The sequence below is a fragment of the Hakea prostrata genome, unplaced genomic scaffold (assembly GCF_041222555.1).
Source record: "Hakea prostrata isolate BN-2017 unplaced genomic scaffold, UWA_Hpros_2 contig_173, whole genome shotgun sequence".
In the NCBI taxonomy this organism is placed as follows: domain Eukaryota; kingdom Viridiplantae; phylum Streptophyta; class Magnoliopsida; order Proteales; family Proteaceae; genus Hakea; species Hakea prostrata.
Window position 1 is genome coordinate 32,962 of NW_028291292.1, and position 17,049 is coordinate 50,010.

General features: G+C 38.8%; 3 pseudogenes; 1 reads left to right on the top strand and 2 right to left on the bottom strand.

Moving 5' to 3' along the window:
• Positions 1 to 4,493: 4,493 nt before the first annotated feature.
• Positions 4,494 to 6,214, top strand: LOC148998720 (exopolygalacturonase-like; annotated as a pseudogene).
• Positions 6,215 to 11,203: 4,989 nt separating this feature from the next.
• On the bottom strand, positions 11,204 to 12,158 carry LOC148998721 (uncharacterized; annotated as a pseudogene).
• A 3,494-nt stretch (positions 12,159 to 15,652) lies between these two features.
• LOC148998722 (uncharacterized) lies at positions 15,653 to 17,014 on the bottom strand (annotated as a pseudogene).
• Positions 17,015 to 17,049: the final 35 nt, after the last annotated feature.

Genomic DNA, 17,049 nt, shown 5'->3' on the forward strand with positions numbered 1-17,049 from the left:
TGAAATTTTATAATGGGGATTTTGGTTTGTTATGGTTTTTTCTTGGGGTCGATCAGCTTGGTTTCGATTTTAGTTTTGGGGTTTGAGTCATTGGGTTCAACTTGGGCACCAATGGTTGTTCAATTTGGTTTGATTTGATTTGGGATAATAACCACTTAAGGGCCTGTTTGGTTACATGAATCTGGAGATTTCAAGATTCATGAATGCAAAATTTATACCCGTTTGGCTGTGAAAATCCTTAGATTAATGAAATCTAGAGATTCATCTTTTTACACTAAAAACGTGAATCTGTAGAGTTATGGATATGAAAATCTTTGGATTTCACCCCTACTATAAAAGTGCTAAACATATGCGCATTCACAAAGATTACGTTGACCAAAGAATTTTTCAGCATATTTATCAAACAATTAAGTTTATGAATTATGACTCCATAGATTTGATATCTCTCGAATATTTGAAATCTCCGGACTCGTGTAACCAAACAGGCCCTAAACCAACCTTGTAAGATTTTGATTCTACTTAAATAATTTGGGTCTGGAGTCTAGGCTACTTTCTTGGTTCAACTTTTAGATTGATACCTTTTTCTTTTTTTTTGGTAACTTTGATTGATACATTTAAAGGTAAAGTAAATGGGTAATGGTAATTACGATGTAAAAGGGAACCTTAGCTATGCAAAATTTGATTGTTAATAAGGTAGGTGAACAAGGACATTATTGGAATTTCATTTTGGTTACCTTCTTTCTTTTTCTAGGTGGGGGTGGGGGGAGGGGAGAACTATAGTCATAGATAGGGAACCCCTTTCTCATTCTGCTTTGTGCAGAAAAAGAGCCATAGAGTAAGCGGATAAAAAGAGAGGAGAAAAGCAAGAGAGAAAAGAATCTGTGTCTGTGAAGGTCCTCTTGAAGGGGGATTTTGCATCACTGCAGATGAGAGGGCGTTGGGAAGATTAAAAGTGAAAACAAAAGGAAAGAGGGTGGATTTGAGGGTGTGGGTGGGGGTGGGGAGGTGAATGAAATCCGAAGGGTGAAGCAAAGGAATCGGAAGAACTGAAGTCAAAATTTGAAGGCGCAAGTAGATGAGAAGATCTTCTTCAATAGGTAGTTTCTCTCTTATATTCTACTTCTGATTTGAGAATTCTTAGCCATTTTACTTTATTTTTTATTTTTGGGATTAGGGTTTCAAATCCGAACAAATTAATCTTTTTAAATAGGTAGTTTCTCTCTTATATTGTACTTCCGATTTGAGAATTCTTAGCCATTTTACTTTTGTCTTTATTTTTGGGATTAGGGTTTCAAATCCGAACAAATTAAAAAAAGGGAGAGAGATAGAGAGAGAAGTGGAGGAAGGGGAACTAAGATGGAAGGGTTAGAATTAGACCTGTAAATAGATAGCTGAAATCCGCCTCCGAATTTGCATTCGTATTTGTTTAAGGGAATCCGTATCCAGAATTTTTCTTACCGGAAAATATCCATATCCGTCTACGAAGTAACCAGATTCGAATTACGATAATTGCTTATCGGATTGATAATATCCAGATAAAAATTTACCTGTATAAAATTTTCAACCTTTTTCTCTGAAAATGGATGATAATTGGATTCGAAAACCGGTAATCGGTAACTCCGATTATCCTGTTAGAGTAAAGTATAAAACATTTTTCTCTAAAAAAAGGGGCTAATATATAGGATTCAGAAACTAATAATCGGTAACCAGATAATCAGAAATCAGATGTAAAAAAAAAATAAAAATGACAATCACAAATAAAAAATCGGATAGTTTATCGGATCGGATTATTATCGGATATCGGATGAAGTTCCGAATTTGAATTTGGATGCCTTCTTTAAATTTCTGCCATATTCTGATTCTGATTCGGATGGCGGTTTTGCTAATTGGATTCTGATACTAGTGTATTCGAGCCGAATCTGATCCGTTCTGAGGTCTAGTTAGAATGGGAGAAACAAAAAGAATACGAGGTAAAGGAAACAAAAGTTAGATCCTTAAAAGGGTCTATTGTGGCATTTTTGTACATCTAAAATTATGTTTAGGTAAATCAGTTGGTTACATACCCATTTCCTACTTGGGGAATTGAAGTTTCAAAATCAATGTTCATGTTAGGTAAGTATAAATTTATAATATGTTAATATTTTATTTTACATGCTAGCAAATTAATATGGAACTTAAATGATTTACTACCAACTCTAGCAAGGGAGGCAGTTTTGTCATCTACTGGTAAATGCAAATACAATTATCTTCCTTACATATTTTCTCTTTCTTTTCATCATCATTAAACCAGTCATAAGGACAGGGGACTCCTTGGCCAAGAGAATTGGGGGAGTGTGTGGAAGGTGACTGGAACAAAATGCAGAAGAAATCTATTTTGAACAAAAGGTGACTGGAACAAACTTCAAAACGTCCAGATGAAAATTACTTTTTATCTTATTTTCTTTCCTTGTACCCTAATCAAGAGGTCCAAATTACCTATGCGAGAGAGAGAAATTGTACCAAATGTGCAGATGAAAATTACATTTTATCTAATTTTGAACAAAAGATGACTGGGCTCATTGTCTAGTTATTTTGAACTGATAAGAAAGTGACCAACTAATAAAGTCTGTAATTCTTTTTCTCTCGTTAGGAACCCACGAGTCGAATGCAAAATTGTTAATATTAGAGCGATCAATCACACACAATCAAATAGAAAACAAGGAAGAAGGAGACACGGATTTTACCCTGGTTCACCTCAGTGTGAGGCTATGTCCAACATTAGGTTTTTCACTATATTATTCATGAAAACAACTACATAAATGCTCGTTAGAAGAGAATAAGTATATAGGAGCTTAGAAACCCTAAGCCACCGCTATTCATGGGCCTAGGCCCAAACTAGAAACAAACTTCGAGGCCCACAAAAACATGGACCCTCTACAGGCTATGGAGGCGTTGCCTCCACACCTCCGCCCACTCACCGGGTAGCGGGACCCGTGCCTGTCGGCAACACAATGAGAAGCATGAGCCATACTCAACAAAAACTAATGTTATTTACTTGATAAAATAATGATAAATTGGTTATAATTTTGCCAATCACCCTCAAAGCACACCGTTAGCACTCATATAAGTAATCCCTAACGATTCACATTTTACCGGTATTTATAACCCATAATCAACCTTAATCCCCCCCTCTCTCTCTCTACCACTTGGCATGATCCTAGGGCCTATCATTCTCCCTTCCTATTGCTTATATACAGTTTTCTCCTCCCCTTATTCTTCTCTTTTGTTGTTTTTTTTGGGTAATTTGACATTCTATGCTCCCCTGTTTTGCTCAAATTTGAATTATTAGTTTATGTTTGAAACTTCTAATGAGTTTTAGGTCTGGAATCAATATATTCATTCAACCTTTAAGAATTCTCTACTTTTTGAGACTTTAGCTTACAGTTGGAGATGGTGCCCCAGCCTTCAAGAAGTCTATGTTCACTAAAATGGCATCGCCTTCTTCCTTCAAACCTGCCTTCACCATGTCCAGTTGGGCAGCTCAGAACCTCCTCACAATCTCTATGCTCTTCAATAAGTTCTCCATGGTACCGTCGTCGTAAAGTTTTGACCCCAGTGGCTTTGATCACTAACCACCATGGACATCTCTCCGCAAAGAAAACACGATAATTTTCATTGGGTGATGCAATCCCTACAGAGTTTCAAATCAAGGGTTGCGATTCAAGGCCGATGGATTTGGCTTGAGAGTGAATGAAATCTGCAGCAACATAGTATTCAGGGCAAGGTATTGTTGGAACCTAGAGATTATCTCCGTTGAATCATCTGGTAACGAAACAACTACTGTCGATATGAATAAGAAGAAGAGCATAATGGAAATTCTCTCCATTTTTTTTTCTTTCAGAAGAGAGAGCACTGAGAGTAGTAAAGTTTTTCTTCCAGCTCCGTCTTTAAAGTGGTGAACCCTCCAGTTTGAAACCATTGCTCTAAGAGATTTCGAGAGATCAAACCAATGCAAAAGAAATCACATGGAACAGAACCAAAAGTTTCCAGTCGCCTAATTGGAGCAAAAACCATGCATTAGAAGGTTGTTAACGTAAAAGATGCATGCAATAATCATGCAGGAAATATATATTGTTTGATTTAGCGATTTAAGGATTCTTTTTAATATTAAAAATAAAAATTTATGCATTTGATTCGCTTTGTGAAGATGTCACCAAGGTAGAGTGCTTACATCCGCAAAAGTAGAAAGAAGGGAGGAAGAGAGGGATAATAGGTAGTTCATTCCTGATTTCTGGTGGATATTTTACCTGACGATTGTGGCTACAGAAAAAAGTAGATATTCTTGGAAGAAGTTAGTTATGGCCGTTGGTATCCAACCCAAGTATCACAATGTTGAATTTCATATAAATTCGAATCTCCTGTTGAGAGGAAAATGGGAAAGATCATCCTGAAAACAAATTAAATTCCATCCAGGAAAAAGAAAAAGAAAAAGCCAAATAAAAAAGGGAAGAATTATGCAAGGTGCTATTCTCTTCTGGCTTTTCTTAACTTCTTTTACCTGGATTGTTAATGGAGAAAGAATCCTTGGAGAAAAAGCAGTTGCAACGACCCCTAAAAAGACAGCAGCTGCACCAGGAGGTTCCGGCGGCATTTTCGACGTTATGCGTTATGGCGCTAAAGGAGATGGACGAAGCGACGATACCAACGTAATCAATCCTCAATTCTTAATTCTCATTCTTATTGTTATTCTTTTTTCTTTTATGGTTTGCAGAGAGAGATTATGAACCCTAAATTTTGCAGGCTTTCATGGCGGCTTGGAAAGAAACATGTCAATCTTCAAGTTCAGCGACACTTTCCATACCAAAAGGAAGCTTCTTAGTTGGTCCCCTTAAATTCAAGGGGCCTTGCAAAAACACTGGTTCCCTTACTGTCCAGATGCAGGTGTATTTCTATAGAGAAAAAAACCATTTCTTTCTTCTCAAAACAGATTGGATTGTCCCCTAACATGAGGTTTTCGATTATCTGTATAGGGTGACTTGAAGGCAATCACGGATTTGGGCAAGTATGATTCGGATGATTGGGTCGAGTTTGGATGGGTGACCGGATTGACGTTGACCGGAGGTGGGACTTTTGATGGCCAAGGCGCTGTATCATGGCCTGCCAATAAATGCCCTAAAAGTCTCACCAATTGTAAAGTTCTTCCAACAGTAAGTGGATATGGATTCAACTAATTTACTTGCTGGTTTTGTGTAATCTATCGTTTGGGTTTCATTAACAAAGGTAACTTATTTTGTTGCAGAGTGTGAAGTTTGTTAGCATGACCAAAACAAGAGTGAAGGGGATAAAGTCTTTAAATAGCAAGTTCTTCCACATTGCTTTGCTCAGTTACCTGAGACTTCCAAGGGAGCGATATCACAATCACCGCACCAGGAGACAGCCCTAACACGGATGGAATCCACATAGAACGAAGCAAGTGGTGTTAGCATCTCTAATTCTGTAATTGGTACCGGCGATGATTGCATCTCCATCGGACAAGCCAATTCCAATGTCCACATCAATGGTATCACCTGCGGACCTGGTCACGGCATCAGGTTGGTGCATGAATTGATCTTGATCTTAAATCCTGCTACAAAACCTCAAATTCATTCACGAATTTTGTTGATATGATTGCTTCTTGTAGTGTTGGAAGCTTGGGGAAATACCCGAAGGAAGGTGATGTGAGAGGGCTTACTGTTGAAAATTGTAAATTAAGTGGAACAACGAATGGAATTAGGATCAAGACATGGCAAAACTCACCTGACGCCAGTGCGGCTTCTAACATGACCTTTGAACACATTGAAATGAAAAGTGTTACTAATCCAATCATCATCGACCAGACATATTGTCCTTACGCCAAATGTGATGAAAAGGTTAGTAGCTAGAAACCACCAAATTCGTTCATTGCTGCAACTTTTTTGCTTCGTTGAGGTGTTTTAACAAACACTTTGGAACATGACAAATGGATTAATATTGCAGGCACCATCAAAAGTTGCGTTGAGTGACGTGTCCTTCAGGCACATTACAGGAACTTCAGCTTCTCCAGTGGCAGTGACATTGGAGTGTAGCCAAGGGGTGCCATGTAAGAATGTGAATCTTGAAGATATTCACTTGGAACCCGCAAGGAGGAACCGCAACTACGTCATCGTGTCGGCATGTCAATGCCAAATATATTGGAACCCAGATTCCTCCACTGTAAATCCACCACCGTAAACATAGGGTTCGGCTCCTCTCCAGAGGGTGAATATCTCCCCCGGGGGGCCCACTGAAATCTAACATCTTGCCAGGTGGAATATATCGATTCAAGGATTCTTTTTACCATAATTTTAATCTATGCCCCCCTTAGCCAATGGACGGTTAGTAGGATGGCCAGGAACCTGACTTCTCTCGAAAGTGAGAGGTCGTGGGATCAACCCTGCCGGCGGCATATGTAATATCTCCATCCCCCAATTTCCCTATGTATAACCAACTAAGAACACTCAGTTGGTTAACAGTTAATTCAATAAATTTTATGATGAAAATACCTTTGTGTCCTTTTGGATTTCGTTTATTTCTTTACTAATGTTGGGTCCCCTTAATGTAATATATTATGTGTGGGTCCCAGTCAGACTAACAATATTTGTCGTTATTAAGCATATTCAAATTTCAAACGTGACGGGACCAAAATGCCCCTTAGGTTATTTAAACGTGACGGTTTTTTTTTTGGGGAGAAAATTAATATATGGTTTTAAAAAGAGATAATTGGTCATTAAGCGTTAATTATATGGTTAATATATTTAATAACACAATGTATTAAATAATATGAGGGAATTTTGGTCCTTCTCCATTTGAAATTTGAATATACTTAACGGCGGCTAACAATGTTCGTCTAGTTGGGACCCACACGTAATGTATTACGCTAAGGGGACCCAACATTAGTTTGTGGTCCACTAAGGGAACCCACATGTATGAAACATTTTTTTTTTAACCTACCAAAATAAATACGAGGATAGAAAAAAAAAAAAAAAAAAAAAAAACTGACCAAACTAAACAAAATCACATCTTTCTTTCGTTCTGACTTCTTTTATTTTATCTTTATCCTTATTTTTTGGTAAGGGTTCTTACTTTTATTCGACCTACCAAACAAATCTACAAAAAGAACAAAAAATAAGAACTTATCAAAAAATTCCTGCACAAAAACGCAAGTGAAGTTTGAAGCTTCAAACCTCTGCAAATTAAGGCGGAAGGCCAAGAATCTACTTCGAATCCATTGATTTAGCTCTTCATTTTTTGGTATTAAAGTATTGGTTTTCAACTTGATCAGAGGTTTTGAACCTCTTCTTGAATCCTTTGTTGAGTTCTAAATTTCAGCAGGAAGAGCTCTGATCACCATGAAAGAGAATCTGTTTTGAGCGACGGTAGAGCCCTAAGTCATTATGGAGATTATTGTCAGAACAAACACCGCAAAATAGCGAATCGCAAAAGAAACAACAATGAAAACATATAGAGATTTAACGTGGTTCACACACCGATGTGGTATACTACGTCCACGGGGAAGAATAAGAGATTTTCCACCTTGTAAATGAAAGACAAAATGAGATCTTACAACCAATCGCTAAGAACGGCGTTACAAGAACTCTAATCGAAAATCTCAAATCTCTCAGTAATGTGGTAGGCGAACATAAGATACATATCTATAGACTCTAATCAGGTAAACGGGTCGGGCCCAAGCCCACCTCTTCCACCACAGATCTCCGCAAACGGGTCATTCAGGTCGCCCACTAAAATATGTCGGTGCGGGTTCATCTTCCAAATCGGGTATAAGAATTCGGTCAAAGCATAACAATTCTAAGACTAGATTTTTATCAGAGGTTGCAACATTGAAGGATTACTTTTTACCTAACTTGATATGTTCTGATAAAATTTTAATTCATTTTGTTTTTTGTGTTGTACATGCTCGAGCGCTTTTGGTTGTCAAAATCCATGAGAAACAAAAATGAGATTTAACAGCAAGGGAAGAGACATTTTTGAACTTTGGGCCTTGACATTGAATAGAACGTTGACTGCAAAGAACAAGTTCTTCTTTCGCAAGTTGCAGGTTTGGTGAGTTTTTTTCCTTCTTATTTATTTGAAGAGCTAAATGATGGATTTAAGTGAACAGTGGATTTAAGCAAACAGTTGGTCTTCCTCTTTGGTTTGAGAAGTTGCAGAGGAACGGTTTGTTTTTCACCATTGTTTTCAAACCCTACCATTTATTTGCAGGGAGTTAGTTTGATGATTGGGTTAAATAAACGAAAGAAACTCGAAATAATACAAGGGTATTTTGGTCACAGAAAATTGTAAAATCAACGGTTTTTGTAAAGTTGTATATAGTTGCTCATTTCTGAAAACCACAGGAGAACCAAATGCAGAAGAAATCTATTTTGAACAAAAGGTGACTGGAACAAACTTCAAAATGTCAAGATGAAAATTACTTTTTCTTATTTTCTTTCCTTGTATCCTAATCAAGAGGTCCAAATTACCTATGCGAGAGAGAGAAATTGTACCAAATGTCCAGATGAAAATTACTTTTATCTTATTTTGAACAAAAGATGACTGGGCTCATTGTCTAGTTATTTTGAACTGATAAGACAGTGACCAACTAATAAAGCTGTAACTCTTTTTATCTGTTAGGAACCTGCGAATCGAATGCAAAACTGTTAATATTAGAGCGATCAATCACACACAATCGAATAGAAAACAAGGAAGAAGGAGACACAGATTTTACCCTGATTCACCTCACATGTGTCATCATTCATCAAGAAATAAATCAACACATTGCCTCATTGGCCATCAGAATTGACCCTCAGGTGATGATAAAATCTGGATTAGAACAATGTTCATCAACGGGAATACACGTTACATTTAATCAAGTACACTGGGCATCGGAGATTGTGACCTCCATTTATGCATCTCTCTGTGTTGTGATTACCAAGTGAGGAAAATCCCTCTTCCCTACACACCACAATGAAGCTGAAGCATCTGTGATTGCCATAGGATATTGGCCATGTTTACTATTTTCACAACTCGTCTCTGGAAGCAGCATTCTTTGTGTTCTCAGTGTAGGATGTGTATGCTACGATGATTGACTCATATATTTCAATTCCTTTCAGGTATTCCACTTGATTTAGAAACTGCAAAATCATATAAAGTAGTTAAGAACAATATTAATTGGATACCAAAAAATAGTTTACTGGGTCAAACAAATAAATATAATAAACGAAAATGAAAAGATCAGTAACCCGGCAAGAAAGCAGATAAATAGCAAGAGGAAAGATAATTGTATCAGTTAAGGAGTCCAAAAGTGTATAAGAAAATGTAAATAAAGGCTGCAATGTAAACATGCAAGTGAAAGAAGATTGCACTTCGACTTTAAGACTAGCACTGAAACATGCTCAAGTAAAAGATCTTTAAGGTTATATCTAACCCAGTCCAATTCCACATCCGATCTAGCCAGAGAATATTCCAGCCTAATGGCCTCCTGGCATGGAGGCAGGCTGATTCCTGAGTCACCATTATCTGAGATGCATTTGTCAAGTTGAGGAGGCTCAGCTAATAACCACCACACAAGTAGGATTGATAGATGTAGCAGCAGATCATCAATAATAGAAGCTCGTAAAAATAAGATGGCTAACACCAAATTAGAAGGAAGCAAATTCTAGGTCATGCAACCGGCGATTCGGTGTCAAATTGGTCTTGGGCTCCAAATTTGGTGAAGTTTCAATACGCAGAAGTGGAGGTCTAAGATGGGAAAAAGAAAAGGATGTTGTCCTCAAAATTAGAAGGTCAATGCAATAGAACCATTCAGCCAACGGGAAGGCCTACATCCGGGATCATGCGGGCCTCTTTTTAGCTCCGGTTCGGTCCTCCAAAACCCTTACGAGATAAGGCTAGAGTTTCGAGAGAAAGGATGATCACTAGGAGTTATCGGCAAAGCGGGCGAGAACTTTGATCGATCTGCAGGGGGGGTCTCAATTCTTCTCTGGAGGTGATCAGCAGCAACAATCTTGGGTTTGATCACCTTCCAGCACTAGTTGATTGGAAAAGTAAGTTGAAGTCTCAAAGCGCTGCAGCAGTCAAGGGAATATCAGCACCAGGGAGTCTAGTAAGGGGGACGATAGATCACAGGGGGAGGTGATAAGAGCGGGTTGCCTTTATGGGCAGGTTGTAATATATAAGCTCAAGTATTGAACCCAAAAATAGCACGTTAGTTATTAGGCTGAGACCTAGATTAGAAGCAAGAAACTAAAGAAAAGGAAACTATTAGGTTGGCAGAAAGTTCTAAAATAGAAACAAGCAACTTAAATAAATACAAACAAAACCCATGTCAAAAAAGAGGGATTTCCTCCGCAGTAGACCATTTCTATGTTCAATAGAATTTCCTCTGCAGTTATATCTACAGAAATTTGCAAATAGAATGTGAATTTGAAAAAAAAAATGGAAAAGAAAAGAAAAGAAGAAGAAGAAGAAAGAGATGAAAAAAGAAAGAAAAAAAGAGAAGCATAGATGGGAAAATATATGGGTACATTGAAAAGCCGAAAAAGTGACTTTACATAGTGGAAAATTTTGTAAATACATTTCACCTCATTATGGTCGTGGAGCTTAATAGGAGTGTTTGCCAATAAATTCAAATACGAAATATGAAAAGAAGAAACATATTATTTGAAAGAACAATTTCTTAAAAAACAGGGAAAACCCAATAAAAAAAAAGAGGGGGAAAATAGAAAACAAAGTTGGGGAAAAAAAAAAAAAAAAAAGGTGCCCAAAAAAAAAAAAAACCCAGGGGGAAAGAAAAATTTAATTTTATGCACTACCAAGAATGCCAATATCTATTAGATGATATCTCAAATCACTTCAGCTTTAGTAATAGGCAAAAACTTGTTATGGGATTTATAGGGCAATGAAGCTATGATCAGAGTGAGAGCCACCTATGAGACGGCAGCAGAAGCGTGGTGGTCCTTATGAAACCATTTAGGATTAGACCTTGATTGACAAATACTGATCTAATGAGTCTTTTTCAAAATCTGTTATCCTAACAATCTTTCATAATTGTCGGTGAACTATTGCACCAAGACAAACTAATAGCTAATTCGGGACAGAAATATTGTTGTTACCAGAGAATTAGTTTGTCCCTTCTCTCCTCTTTGGGTAATTCATCCAAAAAAAATAGCTAATTCATTAGCTTACCGTTGGAGATGGCGTGCCGATCTTCGGGGAGACCATATTTACCGATATGACCTCACCCGCTTCCTTCGAACCCGCCTTCACCATGTCAAATTAGGCAGCCCGGAATCTCATCACACTCTCGATGCTCTTCATGAGGTTCTCCATTGCACTATTGTCGTAAAGTTTTGATCCATGACCAGGGGAACTAGTAGCCTTGATCACAAGCCACCACGGGCTCCTCTCCGCCAAGAAAACGCGGTAATTTTCATTCGAGGATGCCAGTCTGTCGAGTTCACAATCAAAAAATTGAACCCTAGTTCTTTAAAATTCGAACTGATCTTACCTTCATCAAGAACGATGCCGACGTTCATTTTCTTGAATTCTTCCGACTCGGCTAATTTCTCAGCCCCATCATGGCCGCCTATTTCCTCGTCTGGAACGAACGGAACGTAAACAGTCCTAATCGGTTGAATCCCAGATTTCTTCAATCGGCGTACGGCTTCCAAGTATTGCATGCCAACACACTTCATGTCCTGCGATCCTCTAGCATAGATATTTCCAGCCTCATTGATGTGAGCATCAAAAGGAGCATGAACCCATTTATGGTGCTCGGCAGGTACCACGTCCGTATGGGAATACAGAAGAATGGAAGGAAGATCGGGGGTTTGTACTAGGCCATTTCAAGAGAACAACGGAGCATGCCCTTGACGAATTCAAGGGATTGCGATTCGAGGCCGATAGCTTTGGCTTCAGAGAGGATGAAATCGGCAGCTGCATGGTAGTCGGGGTTAGGGTGAGCTGTGTTAATTTGAAGATACTTACGGAATCTTGAAATTATCGCCGATGAATCCTCCGGCAACGAAACAACTACTCTCGATGTGAAAAAGAAGCGAGAAGAGAATGAAAATTCGAGACCTACGAATTGAAGATAGAGTGCAAGTTCTATAAATTCCCACCATTTTTCTCACGAGAGAGGTCACCGAAGAGCGGCGAAGTGGCACTGAGCTTTCAAGAGCTGAACTCTTCGTCAAGAAGAACGAGAATTACAGAGACCAAACCCACCAAAATGGCGTGGAACCGAGCAAAGCTTTGGTGGGCCCGTTGCTATATCACCATCCAAAGTGACGCTGCGCTTGGGTCAGTTTTGTCAAATTTCAGAATATTCAAACCGATGATGTAAATTGGCTATCATTTTACCTCATACCTCATTATGATCAAGGAGTAGAATAGGACTGTTTGCTATTGGAGAGAAGCCAATTGCTTGAAATCCTATTTTTGTGTAGTATCGAGCATCTGTTGAGGCTGTTTAAGCTCTGGATTGCCAAGTTTTCCATTTGCTTTCTTTACTGTTACGTGTAAAAGTTCCCACCATGGATTAGAACATATCTCTAGCAGTGAGGAGTGAGGACTGGCTTCCCAAAGTTATCGAGAGTGGAAGCCTTGCTTTTGAACTGTCCCAAGCAAACGTGTTTAGAATCGAAAAATGCATTTCCCAAAACACAAAACTAACAATTTTGACGCTTCTGATCTTACTATGGGTATATGACACTCATGAAGGATTGCAAAAAATATATTAGTAGTGATTAGAAGTTGTACATTATAGATGGGGGAAGCAATTTTCTTTCACTCTTTTTCTTTCAGCTGAACTTCTTGATGCAAAAAATATTTGCAACTGCTCCAGTGCCAATTTAATTGCAATGAAAAATAATAAATGAAAGGTTTTGGACCTTATGAGATTTGGTCTATTTCGCTTTTAGTCTAAAAAAACTAAGACTTTTGAATCTGCTACTTTATAAAAGGAAAACCTCCAACACTTGTGGCACGTATTTTCTTAGACCAAAATACTCCTCCTAAATAGACATGAACCTTCTCAAAAAGCCCTTTTCTGCATCCAATGTAACTTCTCATGGAACTCACCCTTTAAAAACATTACACCCCTTAAAACTCAGATTTCGGTATTCTCTTCCACTAGACAAAATCATACTACTATATCATATCATACTATCATACTATTATATCATACTACTATATAAATCATAAACTTGAGACAATTGTGGTATGTATTTTAATTGACCAAAATACCCTCCTTGAATAGGCATGCACCCGTTCATAATACTCAACAACTACCAAAAAAATGAGACTTCAATTTAGTTATGATATAATTTTTCAATTTTCATAATATCAAAATACCTTCGACTAACAGTGACATACCTTTTCCACATTAGCTGTATCGTTTGAATCCCCTGGAACTCGTACCCCAAAATGAACCCGTTTGAAACCCAGACGTAGGCTCCAGAACTCTCAAAACAATCCCATGAAGGAAAGCAAACATCGCCTCCGGAAAAACAATCTCCAATGACGCATGCCTTCGAAATTGGTCGAACCCTGATCAACAAGACTCTCTCAGGAAGGTTGGATTTTTTTCTTTTCCCTATTGATATTGATGGACGGGCATGATTTGTTATCAATATTTGCAGTTTTCCTTTCATTCCTTTATGTTGTTCTGGTTTGTTTCCCATTTAATTAAAAGTTAGCACAAAGAAATACTTCGTTTTGTTTCTGCTAAATTTGAAGAATGTGGGTTTCCTTTACAGGTCCTTCGAGTGGATAAAACTGACGACCTTCTGAGCGGTTCAAGAAATTCCTGATTTTTATCTTGAAATTTGTAGAGCTTGTGCACTTGCAGAGATATGTAGTTGAATTCTTCACTCTCATACTCGAATCTGGGGCAAGTTTCGTGAAACATATTTGAAGAAACACAGAGATTTCATTTCCCTTGAATCCTCGTTTGGAGTGCTGGTGTCATCCCTCGATGCAGTGTTCTTTTGTGGCCTGCGGCGATTGCTCTCTGCTTCTCCTCCGATAATGAGAGGTGAATCTTCTTGTTCTCATCCCCTTCCTCGATCTCCAATTTTTATTCTCTTCTGTTGAGGAATCTTTTGTTCGGAAGAAAATTTGGAGGAGCTCTTAGATCATCAGGAGGATCTGGTATTGGTTGGCAAGGTTTCAGATGGGAGACCTTTCAGAAGGCAAGTGATCTCCAATGGATTAGTGAAGCCAAGGCATTTGATCCATGGAGTGAATGTGGAGCAGATTTCTCAGAATTGTGTTACCCTTCATTTTAATCATCAATTAATTTGTAGAATGTCTTATACGGCCGTGGACTGTCACTAGGAATTTGATTGTTTTGGATCCGTGGTCAAGTTTGGAGAGTCAACAATTCATCGTCATCTTGCTGTTTGAGTTGCAAATCCATGATGCGCTTTCTGAATCTCTTAATTTGAGATGGGTTTTTGACTGCCGGTGCCCCGGTGGCGTACTATATTATGGAAATTTGCCCAAATGGTCACAAAGGAAACAGTGCAGAACTAAGTCCTTCCAATGTCTTCTTCTCCCCCCCCTCTTTTTCCCCTCTCGTAAACAGTTCTTCATATGTTGAAGACTCGGCTATGGTTTGTGATCAAATGCCCCACCTGTGCTTCAATTCTCTATTTAGAAACCCATAGGATTGTGTTAAAAAGGGATCAAACCTGCTCCAGATGGGGACATAGAAGAAAGATGTGGTCTGAATTGGCCTCATCATCATGACCAAAAGCATGTAAGGTTGGTATTTCACGACCTGTCTCATTGAGTAGAAATAGAGTGCGAAGTCTTCTATGAATACTTTTTCATACGAAGTGAGCAATTTCTGGTGGAACTGGAAGGTGTCGGAGATGTAACCATATTTTTTTAATTTTATCACAAGCTGGAGCTCTCTTTCTCTCTCTTTGTTCGAAAGTATTGTATGCTTGAGGATACAGTACCAAAAACACCATGTCAAGTATGCTCGCACACGATCCTACGATCAAGAATCAGAGGTAAAACCTACATAAACAAGTAGCGGACACCCGAACGAGGTATCTGAATCGTTTCTTATACATTTACGTTCATTATTTGCTTTGCAATTAGCTAGAGCCTTGTGATAAGTTCATTTGCTGACTTAGCCTTGTGATAAATTCATCACTAAGTTATAAGGTTTTTATCGAGAACATGGATTTCAGCTTCTCCAATAAATTCAAATTCAAAATATGAAAAGATGAAACAAATTATTTGATAGAATAATTTCTTAGAAACCAGAGAAACCAGTTACTGACTAAGATTGAGGAATTGTATATGAAGTTCGTCGGATTAAATAGGATATCTCAATTAAAATTCTCATGCAGGTAAATCGAATTTGAATTCTATGCACTACCAAAAAAATGCCAATATCTATTAGATGATATCTCAAACCACTTCACTTCAGTAATATGCAAAAACTTGTTACACGATTTATAGGGCAATGAAGCTATGATCAAAGTGAGAGCCACCTATGAGACGGTAGCAGAAGCGTGGTGGTGCTTATGAAACCATTTAGGAGTAGATTTTGATTGACAAATACTGATCTAGTGAGTCTTTTTCAAAAATAGCTAATTCATTAGCTTACCGTTGGAGATGGTGTGCCAGCCTTCAGGGAGAACATATTCGCTGATATGACCTCGCCTGCTTCATTCAAACCCGTCTTCACCACGTCAAATTGGGCAGCCCGGAACCTCATCACACTCTCGATGCAGGTTCTTCATTGCACTATTGTCGTAAAGTTTTGATCAATGACCAGGGGAACCAGTAGCCTTGATCACAAGCCACCATGGGCTCCTCTCCGCAAAGAAAACGCGGTAATTTTCATTCGAGGATGCCAGTCCTGTCAGAGTTCACAATCAAAAAATTGAAACCTAATTCTATAAAATTCGAACCGATCTTAGCTTCATCAAGAACGATGCCGACGTTCATTTTCTTGAATTCTTCCGACTCGGCTAATTTCTCAGCCCCATCATGGCAGCCTATTTCCTCGTGCGGAACGAACGAAACGTAAACAGCCCTAATCGGTAGAAACCCAGATTTCTTCAATCGGCATATGTTTTCAAGGTATTGCATGCCAACACACTTCATCTCCTGCGATCCTCTTGGATAGATATTTCCAGCCTCATCGATGTGAGCATCAAAAGGAGCATGAACCCATTTATGGTGCTTGGCAGGTACCACGTCCGTATGGCGGTATGGGAATACTGGAAGAATGGGAGTAAGATCGGGGGTTTGCACCAGGCCATTTCAAGAGAGCAACAGGCATGCCCTTGACGAATTCAAGGGATTGCGATTCGAGGCCGATAGCTTTGGCTTCAGAGAGGATGAAATCGGCAGCTGCATGGTAGTCAGGGTAAGGGCTGAGCAGATTTTGGACGCATCAGTAGTAATTGGCGTTTGGGAACCATGAACTTTGAGTGGCAAGGATGACTCGTGAAACTAAATGGGGATCCGACCTTGCTGCGATTGGAAACAACATTGAAAAGTGTGCTACATTCTATTCAAGCAAGCGGTGATGGCTACTGGCTGCAGCCTCAACATCCCGACAGAGATGATATAGAGGTACACTAGAGTACAACAGTATCAAATTTATTAATTGACTTTGCTCAACTATTTGCTGAACCAACTGAACTGCCACCAAGAAGGAAGCAAGACCACCGGATACGGCTAGCCGAGAAAAGTAACCCACCTAATATTCAACCCTATCGTTACCCACACTCTCAAAAAAATGAGATCGAAAGGTTGGTACAGGAAATGTTAACAGCAGGATTGGTACGGCCTAGTGTGAGTCCTTACTCCAGTCCAATATTGTTGGTTCGAAAGAAGGATGGCGGATGGCGTTTCTGCATGGATTATCGTGCCCTGAATAAACTCACAGTTCCTGACAAGTTCCCATTCTCGCAATTGACGAACTGTTGGACGAGTTGGGCGGAGCCATAGTGTTCACCAAACTTTATCTGAGAGCAGGATACC